Source organism: Ctenopharyngodon idella, chromosome 22, assembly GCF_019924925.1.
Source record: "Ctenopharyngodon idella isolate HZGC_01 chromosome 22, HZGC01, whole genome shotgun sequence".
In the NCBI taxonomy this organism is placed as follows: Eukaryota; Metazoa; Chordata; class Actinopteri; order Cypriniformes; family Xenocyprididae; genus Ctenopharyngodon; species Ctenopharyngodon idella.
This window is the reverse complement of record NC_067241.1, coordinates 20220191-20232203: the sequence shown is the minus strand read 5'-3', so window position 1 is coordinate 20232203 and position 12013 is coordinate 20220191. Positions and strand designations below refer to the sequence as shown.

The window sequence follows — 12013 nt, the reverse complement described above, 5'->3', positions numbered from 1 at the left end:
GAACCTAGTGTCTGTGTGTATGCAGTCTTGTCTCTAAAGTTAGTACTACATGTGCTTAGCCCACTTTAAACCCTTGTCATTTCCGTCTGTGGAAGACCAAGTGAACCTAGTGCTTTACTTCAGATAGAGAAATGTGACGAGAAATGCTCCTGCATTTGCTTTTTCAGAAAATGAAAGAATATGTTCTTAAAGATAAGCACGTTTAGGCTCAAGTTGATTCGTTTTGACTGAATTCTGTCTCTGCTGAAGCGCTGCTTTTAACAGTTTCCTGAACTGAATGTGTCAACTTCCAAAATAGACACAAGAACACTGTTCTTGAACATACATGATGAAGGAGGCGCGAGGAGCAGGTTGTTCCGGTTTTGAGGCAAATAGATAGTTAACTAGATAGCTAACTATTTCATATACTATTCTTAGTATATGGCCTTTTCATAGTTTGAGCAAATATTCCCTAGTTCTCTAGCTTAATGCACTGTAATTTCGATAATCTTAAACAGGAAATGACAAAGATCCGCTTGTTTGATACTTCACTGCACCAAAACATCACACGGCAAAAGTAGGAAAAACAGCTCGTTTGTGAGGCAGTCTTGTCATTTAGTGGGTCTGTTAGCTGTAGTCGTGACCGGAGTGTGTGTTATGTATGTGTGTAACACACACACAGCAGTCCTGTGATCTGCGCTCTTGTTTTCAGCACCGAGGACAGCGAAGCACCAGGCACGCGCTCAAGTGAGCTCGCGAAACATTCAAAAACACGACACAAGTTTGACAAACGAGCTTTTTAGTGTTAATGGTTATGGTTTGTGGCAGGAAATAGAGAATAACAATCATTACACTCGTGTGTGTTGTTTTCCAACAATGTTCTGCTCAACAACCTGTTGATAGTGATGGATGGAAATAGGGACGATTTCTCATTGCAGGCATTATGAAATCACTGTTTAAAAAGTTTCACACATTTTTCTTGCATATGTACCACGTAACTAAAATAAACTAAAACAAAAACAAATGTAGATTTTTTTAAATTAATGATTTTAAAGAACAATGATGCAATTCACAAAATATTAGTGCAATATTGACTGCTACATGAATTTAATAAATTTGCCTCCTGGATAACTTTTTACTTAATCATCTTATAATGATAGCTGCTTTAATAGTGAATAATATTTAAAAACAAAAATGCTGTATTTTCTAGTGCTTGCATGTGTGGTCATATAGTGTTGCTTCTGAGGAAAACATTTAGCCAATAAATGTTTGAAAATGAAGTTTACTGACTAACAAATTTGAATAATATTTTTAATGGCTGAAAAATCAATCACCCATGTGTTTGCACAGTGAAGAAAATTGCTTTGTTATCCTGAGGCAACATGATGCAATAAAGGGTTAATGAACTCAATGACTCTACAGCTTTCATGGTTTTGTTACCTCTGAAATATGTTCCAACTAGGAGCTCATAAATTAGGCCTCTGTATTTTTGTAATATAAGGATTTCAGTCATTTGTTGGCGAACATTGCATATACAAATCTTAAAGTACTTGTGAATATTGATTAACTGAGGAATTGATATTCATTCCATTTCTACAACACTGTCAGTTCTTTACAAGTGATATGCTTTTTTAAAGAATCTCATAGGTACTCAGTTTCCATTCATTTTGTCTGAATGGATACTTTTATTAAATTGTACCTCATTTGGAGTAGTGCAAGAAATGTCAGAACAGTTAACCTGAGCTTCAGAGGACCACTGGTCAGATTATTTCATAGAAATTTGAGGTCATGACAGTCATCTTGTTAAGGAAAGAAGTCAGTTATGTCCTGTTATCAGTGTTTCTGCAGCTATCATCAAGCACTGAATACCCATTAAGATTAGCCCGCATCTTGTAAAGCGCCCGACTTTCTTGACTGATTGCACTCTGCCAGATCCTGCTCAGTTTACTTCATTAGATCTGAGAAACATGTTGATTCATATAGTGATAGACATCGCTTTAGGAACTTGATGTTTGACTTACTGTGTACAATTGGACATTTTCTGGGCTCTGAATTGCTTTTAAGACTGATTTGAAGATTTTTTAAGTGAAAATTTCCTTGCAGATGCATGAATTGATTCTGTCAGTTTCTAGCAGTGATTGGCCAAAATACAGATCATATTTTTTGCACCCCAGACCAGTGCAGAATACATTCAGCCAATACATTCAGCCAATACATTCTGCTTTAGTGGCTTCTATCTCACACAATGTGCCTCAAGGGCACAATTGTTAATTAGTATTAAATCAGACAGCAGTTAGGGAGATTGAGGCAGCGGCCCTCAGACTGTTAGAGGAACAGTGAAATTGATTGAAAATTAGATTTGTTAAGGCTTGAGCTTGAGTTAAGGCTTTTGTCTTTTTTTTAAACAGTGATAAGTCAGTTGAAAGTAAAAACTACTATATGAGGAAATGACAGAAGATATTCTGATACCAAATAATGCTGCTGATGAAAGCATTTCCACCATTAGTTTTATCACTGAAATATATTTGACATTGTACACTGTAGTCAGCATTGTTGCCTGGTTGTTTTGTACGCTTTGTCTGAATGATGACAGGGAGAGCTGAGCAAAATAGCTGACTCACATGAACAGGAAAGTCATTAATAATAGTATGAATGAGTCTTTTGTGAGATTTTTTGTGGACTGGTTCATATAAAAGTTTGTAAAGACTATTCACAATACAGCTAGTCTGAATAATGATGTATTAGTCTGACAGTATTGCCAAGTGCGATAAAGGATTTTGGATAAACCGTGTCACACAATGCCACATGAAGTAGGAGATATAACCAGGGCATGTCTTGGAGGATGGGTAAAGCAGTTACTTTAGCTCATGGAGATGCCTGCTTCTGATTTAATTTGATTTGCTGCTGGTTTGTATGGATATTAAATTGGAGGGCTCCATTCAACCAGAAGGAGACCGCAGTAAAGTTGTTTCAAAATCCATGCTGTGATTTGGGAAGCTGGTGAAACGATATATGCAACAGAACGTTTGTGCCACGTGCATACAGAATGTTATGCGTTAGTCCATAAAAATTAGATAAGAAATTCTACATGTTCATTTTTGTTAATGCATTAATTAGAAATTTAAATCTTAAAATATTGTTGATTTTTAGTTCAAGTTAATGCATTAACTAATCCTAATGTATAATTTTCTAACATAAAATGTATTAGTATATGTAAAGATTAGTATTAAGCGAAATTAATGAATACTTATATACTAGGGGTAAATTCAGGTTGATTGGGACGCTTTTTCCCAGTCATTTAAATGGAAAAACATGTCCCAATCAACCTGAATTCACTCTATAACTGTATATATTGTTAACTTGAATTATAAATTAACATTACTTTTACAGCATTTATTCATCTTGATTAATGCTTATCTTTATTATACTAATACATTTTTATGTTAAAATGTATAAATTAGGAATAGTTAAAGCAGAGTTAAGGCTGTGTATTAGTGGTGAGGATTTTTCACTGTACTTTATATGGTTACGCCAGTAGATGGCGGCAAGCGGCTTTATGAGTGAGTCATCGAATCATTCATTTGAAACATGTGACTGTCTTTGAGTGAATCATTTAAGCATTCACTCAACCGATTTGTTTCGGACAAAGTAATATCATGCCTAAAATTTAAATTCCTATATATTGACATATTGCTTATTGAACTGTGGTATAAAATCAATATTACACCTTTGGTTCCTCACAAATAAAGAAAGAACACTGTCATGTTCCCACTGCTCTATGCTTGTGATAGACAGTAGTGTAAAGTGTGTGTGACTACTAGCACAATGCCGTGTCATGAGTCAGGCATTAAAAAGCTTCATCCCTTTATCCGTTTCCTTCGGGACTGGAGCGTTTCCAGAAGGGTCACGCACATGTTAACCCATTTAATCACTGACGGCAAAGCAACATGTATATAACAGTCGGCTGCTGGCATTGAGCTTGAGCTTTCTTACACAGCAGGTCAGCTGGAGCTGAAGGTTCAGATCTCAAAATCAGAGCAGAAGAGCTCGACCCATGTTTAAACACTCAATACTTGTTGTAACACCTGGGAAAAGAAGAGGTTTGTTTGTTTGTGTGTGTGCAGTGATAGCATTGTACTCTCTGCAGCACCGGCTGTCAGACCTTGCTTCCATGCTTTTGAAGTCTAGACTGAAAGGGACTTGTTCTGTGTGAGCATTCCTTTGTTGGGACAGGGTGCTTGCAGAAGCCTCGGCGGTAGGAAATTGTGCTGCTGCCTGTAGTAATATTCCACTAACAGACATGGATGGAAATACAGAACTGTGTACATTTGATTTAAATAGAACTTTATAGGTATAAATAGTTGTTTTAGATAAGAATATTATATTTCCTTATGCTAAGAATGTGTACTTCTTACTACAACATGGCAAAATATGAATGTGTCCTTGTGGTAGAAACGTCTAGTCACATATTACTGTGCTTTCAGTTTAACCTACCACAATCAGTGTTGACATCTTGACCTAATACAATGTCTACCAAGGCTGGTATGGTTAATATGCTGCATCTCTTTGATTAGACTTTTCTCAGTCTTGAAGGTTGAGTTATTCAATATTTGAAAGCTGGGATATTTGTGCTTTCTTTTAAGTTGATGAATGCAGTTGCCATGAATGCTCATACTGACTGAGTAAAGAAATGTAACAAAGTCCCTTTCAAGGAAAGTCTGTTCACTCGGCAGCCATATTTGCAACGCCTCCGGGCAGCTATTTCGGGCATCCAAGACTAAGTCCTATCTATTTGAATGGGGGAATCCTGAAATCTCAAAAACTGCTTGGCGAACTCACAATTAAATAACATATTTTAAATCAGCAACAAAATCTGACATGAATTGTCATGATTCCGGTTTCTACGCAATGACTTTATCAATCAGCGATTGGCTCTTTTACTTAGAAGGTGAGATCTATTCCGCCATATTGCGCGTTGCAATTTCTCCCATTCATAACTAATAGGAGTGAACCGTCTTTCTATATCTCCGTAGCAAAATTAACAAAACCTGTTTCTGCCACATAAGAAAAAAAAAATGCTTTGGTTATCATAATTATGACATAAAAAGACAAAATTATAAAATAAATTATCAAAATTATTAGACAAAAAGTCATTTTTGTCAGAATTATGACTTGTATGTCAATTCCTTTGTATTTTGTAATTGTAACTCATAATTTCAACTTTTTATCTTGTGATTATGACTTTTTATGTCATACTCTTGTATAAACATCTGGGCACAAGATTTTTTGTAATATTGTGAATGTGACATGTTAGTATGATTGTTCAGAATTTTAATTAAAATACACACTTGAGAGAAAAGACTGACCCACCTTTAGGAGTTATTGAATAGAAAACTTCATGTCTTTTTAAGTGACAAAATGACTCTTTAGTAGTCCTCGAACTTGCGGTCACCTGTTGCATTCGTCTGCAATAAACATTTAGGTCCCGTTTACACTAGTGCATTTTTGTTTTAAAATGAAGACGATCCTCATCTACACTGGCATTTCCACAGCGTTTCAGAAACGATCTCCGTCTGCACTACACAGCCGAAAAACGTATGTTACATGAATGTTCACGCACACTGGGCAAGTGTAAACAGTTGCCTCTTGCGCATGTAGGCAGCTGCAGTATTAAAAAAAAATGCAGTTTAACTGCACAATGGCTGCTAAAAATGACAACAACAAAAAAGTCTGCAAAGATTGCAGTTCAGTCTCCATGTTACTGTTTACACGGTCATCAAGGATATGCAGAGCAAACGTGGGCAGCCACGCTATCACTTTCAAACGTCTCCATTTTGGTCCGTTTACGCTGAAACGCAGCCCCGGTATTTTCAAACTATAACAGGGTCTGCAGCGTTTTTCGAAAGTCTCGAAAACGAAAATGTATTGTAAACGACAGGTGTTACTGTAGGAAAACTTACGCGTTTCAAAACAAAAAACGCACTAGTGTAAATGAGGCCTTAGTATTTTTGTTTATCGTCTTTCTAATAATATTTCACTAATTCAGTCTTTCTTTCATTCTGACTACAGTTATTATATTAGCACTGTATTTAACATTGTAAATACTTGCATTATTGGCTGGTTATGTATGTTTGAGATGAAGCAGTGTTGGAGATAATGATGCATTACCCTAGTTCTTATAGTTTATTCACACATGAATTGAGTGGTACTACGTGCATGTCCTCTGATCTACTGCTGTTTCATGCTCTCATTCTGCTGTATGCGAGGTGAGAGGGTGAATGCAGATGGTGGTCTCAGCTGGGAGAGCCTCTGCCAACGGCACTCCCCCTCTCCTCCACTAAATACCAGCCTACGTCAACCAGCGGAGCTTAACTCAGGAAGGGGGTTCTCCAAAATACCATCATTCTGGAGAGCTGGGGTATTATTCACCACCTGATGGCCGAGCATGGGATTTTGTGATTGATGAATAGTTCAGAATAGCAGCATACTGCCATACTGTTCTATGAGCCTGCAGTGTACAGTTTGCATATACAGTTTTCTATATGCAGTACACACCAGAGGAACACTGTATCCCACAATGCAATGAACTTGACCTACCATTTCCATTGTGACCCAAAAGTAACATCAGCTGTGTTTTTTAACACATTTTTCATCATTTGATCAGATTGTAAAATTGGATGTACAACACTAATAACTAATTTTATTTCTAAACCAACAACTGGATGCCACTCAATAAACTGAATATGCATGTAACTTAGTCATGTGATAAAATTGTTTCACACTACTGCTTGAAATGTTATCGATGCATAATGAATACTGTATAAATATATATTTTAGTAAAAATTGGTTTTATAATAACAAAGTATAGCATACAGGCAGTATTCAGTGTGCATGTAGATTGTGCAGCATACAGATTGTTTATACAAAAGCATTATGTATAATCTCATTTAAGTGGGCACTGTAAACATTAACAACACCAAAAGATGGTAACAGGCACACCCACATAGCACTTATATCCCCTGCATAGAATTTTATATTAATGCATTACATTATTGCAGTGGTTTATTTCAACAAATGAGTGCAGTGCTGGTGTTTGCTCCCATTACTACACACTCAGCATTATAAGACAAGGAAGAGAGAGGTAGATCGAGTGAGAATCCACTAGCCTATTTTGGCGAAAGACAGAGCATTAATATCTCTGTGATAAATCCAGGTGTGTGTGTTTGTTTGTGTATATGTGACTGTATAGACAGAATCCTCACAGATACAGAAGCAGTTCCTAAGCTGAAAATAAACACACACTCAGAGTCTTCAGCTCCTGACTCATCAAGTCTCCCACAGGAATAAATAGTGAATAGACCCTTAATGAAGTTCTCCTCTCATTGAGCTGTCTATCAGCTCCCTCTCTTTCTCTTTCAGCCATTACTCCCCAGGACCTCTCAGCTCACATACACAACGTATGTCTGACGTCCATGAATGTGACTCAGTGCCTGTGAGTTATTCTAAGAGCAGGGATGAAAAGAGGAGGAGAGAAAGTTGTGGTTGAAGGTTGCATTAAGGCAGAGGCAGATGTTGAAAAGCTGAAACAAGAGCTGGAGGCAGTATTGGAGGCAGTTTAGGTCCGCTCACACAAGAAGGCAGTCTCTGGAGAGAAAGACTTGGTGACATTGTCTTAGGCCTGTTTTACACATACTATGAGTGGCACATACTCATTTTGGTGCCCATCTAAACAGTTTACAGTATTCACTGTATCTCAGACATGATGTAGAAAGTAATGTTCTGACATTATTTTGGCCATGTTGCACATGCTGAACCCAGCAGAAACCTTGAAAATGTGCAAAAAACCTATGAACACTATGTTTTGAAATATAGGCTTTTTTGAAGTAGCATACTGTACTTGCTTTTGGGTTTGAGTGCAGTTCTGTGTAGTTTAGGTAACTAATTTATCTTTAGTCCCGTTCCTGACAATTTAGTAATAATTTTTCAGAGGGCTGCAAGATTAATTGTGGTCACTTTTTCTGCTTCTCTTGATTAATTAAGTGTATAATGTCTGAGATATTTGTGATAGTGATATTGAAAACACAGACATACATGTATATTAAAGATTAGCGACCTCCATTGCGATATTCCTTTTATGACAGCCTTTTATGCTATTTGTGGCCACTAAATCTGCGAAAAAACCTTCTCAGTGACAAGCTAAAACCTGTTAGAGTTCCACTGTACCGCTCGTGGTTCACATACCATTCAAAAGACACCTTAGGAATGCTAAAGGGATAATAAATCCAAACATGAATCTATTATATGTAATTGTGGTTGCTGAATGAATACATTTATGCCACCTATGTGCTACAATATAAGGTCTTTTTTATTGCTTTAATAGAAAAACATTAAATTAATTCATAATTATTGGAATTTATATTAGGAATTTCACTGTTTTAGCTTTTGAGAGAAGCTTATTAAGTTTTTATAATGTAGAGTGAGTTAATATATATGATAAATATATAAAATCGGGAAGCTACATGAAACATCCGTTGACGATCTGTTGTCCGTTATTAAAGAAAGTAGTGTGTTGTTGATAGCTCAACAACAGAAAAGGGAAATGATAACATATTCTTCAACTTTACGAAAAAAAGAAAACGAAAATATGGCTTTGTGATGAAACCTGAGGTTTGGAGTTTTAGTTCAATTTACTTCATTTAATATCTGCTCTCAGTGCCTTTAGGCTGTCACATTTATAGTTTATGGAGAAATAGGAAGGTGTTGCACATGTCACCGTGTTGCTTCAGCTCTGATTGGTGGTCCCTTCCTTTTCTCCACCCCCCTGCATGTGGCCCCTCCCCCTAACCCCCTCTCCCTCTGCAGTGTACGTGTGTGGCATTTTGAGCACACACGCGGCAGCAGGTGGAGATGACATCATCTGCACTGCAGCAGACTGCAGCACTGTGTCTGAACAAAGACATGTCAATGCTGCTGCTAACTGGTGCTGCCACACGGCCTCTCCTTCTGGCCATCTCTCTTGGCATCTTTAGTCCCTAGGTAGCTTACTTTCCTTCCATCTCTCTCTTTCTCTCTCTCCCTGGCATGGTATCTGAATGAAGATTTAACACTGACTGCAGGCAGACTGAAGCCCTCTGCTTCACTAAGTCATAGTTTAAATGAAAAATAATCATGCACGTCCTTTCACCCAGCAGGGTTTATTAATGGTGGTTGTTAAGGCTTTGAGGCTGGGTTAAGAGATTTTCAACAAATCCTTAAACTTTGGAAAATATCCTGCAGAATTTATGTCACGAACATGAATTAAGCCTTTTCTAAGTAGCTGTAAGACTTTTACCCGACGGACAAGATAGCCACCCAGCAATACCCTTGCAACCATTCAGGGGTGCGTTTCCCAAAAGCATTGTTAGCCGACTAACATCGCAAGTTCCGTCGTTAGGGTTAGGTTTAACATAGTTCAATGATTGATTTGGTGTTTCCCGAAACCATAGTTCAAACGAACATTCGCAAACTGCATCGCAGACTTGTGTGGTTGGAACAACTGCTCTCGAGCTGTGGTTAGAAGCATAGCTTCTTGTTTTTATGACATGTGGACTTAAATAAATATTATCTTGAGGCAAAATAAGCAAGCTGACATTAAGTACAATGTATATCTTTTATTTTGAATATATACAATCAATTACATATTTAATGTCATTTACATATTTTAGTTTGTCAAGAGATTTTAAGCACCATTTTTGAAGAGTGCGCATGTGCGTACGTGCTCTTGTACATAAGAACAAGCCTATGATTGAAGCTGGAAATAAAGCAAAATAACTGACAAAAATGAGAATTAGTCCTCAGATGCCATGTCCATAATTTATAGCAAAAAATCTACGGTTTCGGGAAACAGTCGTGACTAGCTAGTTGATTTGTTCAACGATGCATCGTACTATGGTAGTGAAGCAGCAAGTTACGTCGTTGTATGGTAAATGCACCCTAGAACGTGTTAGTAAGTGCATAGCAACATGTTAAGAACCACTCTAAACACTTTAGCAGAACACCATATAGAATTTATTTTGGCAAGTTTTGCACAGGCTCTTTTGGACTTGGACCAGTCAGCAGCACCCTAGCATCTACACAGAACACCATAGAAACTACAAAGCAACATACTAAAAATCACTTAAAGAGGTGGTTATGATTTCACTTTTTTAACTTTAGTTAGTGTGTAATGTTGCTGTTAGAGCATAAATAGCGTCTGCAAAGTTACGACACTCAAAGTTCAATGCAAAGGGAGATTTTCTTTTACAGAATTCTCTGTTTAAGGACTACAACAAATGGCTAGTAGGGACTACAACGAGCTTCTTCCCGGGTTAGTGACATCACTAACCATAAAAATTTACATAAACCCTGCCCCCAAGAACATGCAACAAAGGGGGTGAGGCCATGTTATTGCAATACAGTACATAACACAAATGCAATAGCATGTCATAAAAGCAAGATGACAACATAACCATAATTAAACTAAACTATACCTGTTCTATCTTCATGCAGCATATATTCTCTGGCTCTGTAGGATCTTACAACAGTTCCCACACAAGCGATTTATAGATTATCATGACAGAATATGCTAGTCAATGACTTGATAGTTAACTCCACATCAGCTACATAAATTCATCAACTAACCATTCAGAAATGTCCTGTTGCATTCTACATGTTGTAGAATCAGTGTCCGACTCCAGTTTAAACAAAAGGCTGAACAGTTTCTGACATTTTCAGTGAGTCTGCGTGAGGTAATCGGCGCTGCTAACAGGAGCTCTTGAAACTCCGACCCCTTCTTGTGAGCAGCAGCTCATTTGCATTTAAAGGGACACACACAAAAACGGAGCGTTTTTGCTCACCCTCAAAAAGTGACAAATTTAACATGCTATAAAAAATGATCTGTGGAGTATTTTGTGCTAAAACTTCACATACACACTCTGGGAACATCAGAGACTTATTTTACATCTTGTAAAAGTGGCATTGTATGAACCCTTTAAGGCTGGAATACACTACTCGACTTTTGCTCAGATTTTTTGCCCTGATTTGCAGTCAAGACAAGTCAACAATAGTTGACGAAAGTCGCCTAGTGTATGTTGGGCACAGACTACGATTTTTTAGCTTCAGACTATGATTCCATTCAGTCTGAGGAAATCAAACCATGTTTGATAATTTGAGCCATTTTAAAACAAATATCATAATGTATGACGCGTCGCCACTGAAACCGAAGCTGTCCTCCATCTACCAGTGTTGCAATAAAATACAATAACAATACAAAAGTAAATGAACACAACACGAATAACAAATTAGCCTCAAGATTTGACTCCTCGGCACAGATAAAACAACTGTCTATGCAACACACATCTAACTCCCACAACATTTATTAATTTTTTAAGTATAAGTTTTTTCATCTAATATTTATGTTTTATTTGATTTCAGGTTTTTCCAATTACTTAAAGAAATGATTTTTAATAGTTTTAGTTAACAAAAACAACACTGATAGGAACAGAGCCAGTCAGGGTTGTTGACTCTGGACCATGTGTTGCTTCATTATAATACTCCATGACCTATCGCTGTAAATGACTGGTGTGCTTTCAGCTGCCAGACTCTTACTGAATTGTCAAACAGTGTGAATTTATGTACATGACCACTAAACGACACTCTTGACATTTTCGCCAGGCAACCAAACACTATCTGTTTGCTTTGTGGTGTTCATGGCCCTCTGGATTGATATTTTTGTTTAATTTTATATTGCTTACTAGTACATTAGTAAGGGTGATACAGATCATTATTTTTTTTTTTACTTTCTTGCGCTTTTGCGTCTCTCAATGTGCCTCTTCGTTCATCAATATACTGACACTGGAGCAAACCACAGCCCAGCATGCCTCTGTCGCTTGGTTACCGTGCAGCTGCAGGTTGCCACAGAAACAGGCTTATCAGTGAGAGGCACATACAGTTCTCAGTACTGGTGCTGGAGTTCACCTGTGCTGGTCCAAGTTCTCAGTTTTTACATCTGCACAGT

General features: G+C 37.4%; 1 protein-coding gene across 17 annotated transcripts in view; it reads left to right on the top strand.

Moving 5' to 3' along the window:
• The window catches only part of camta1a (calmodulin binding transcription activator 1a), a 394274-nt gene that overhangs the window by 362059 nt on the left and 20202 nt on the right, over nucleotides 1–12013 (top strand). The gene's annotated exons all lie outside the window — the stretch shown is intronic.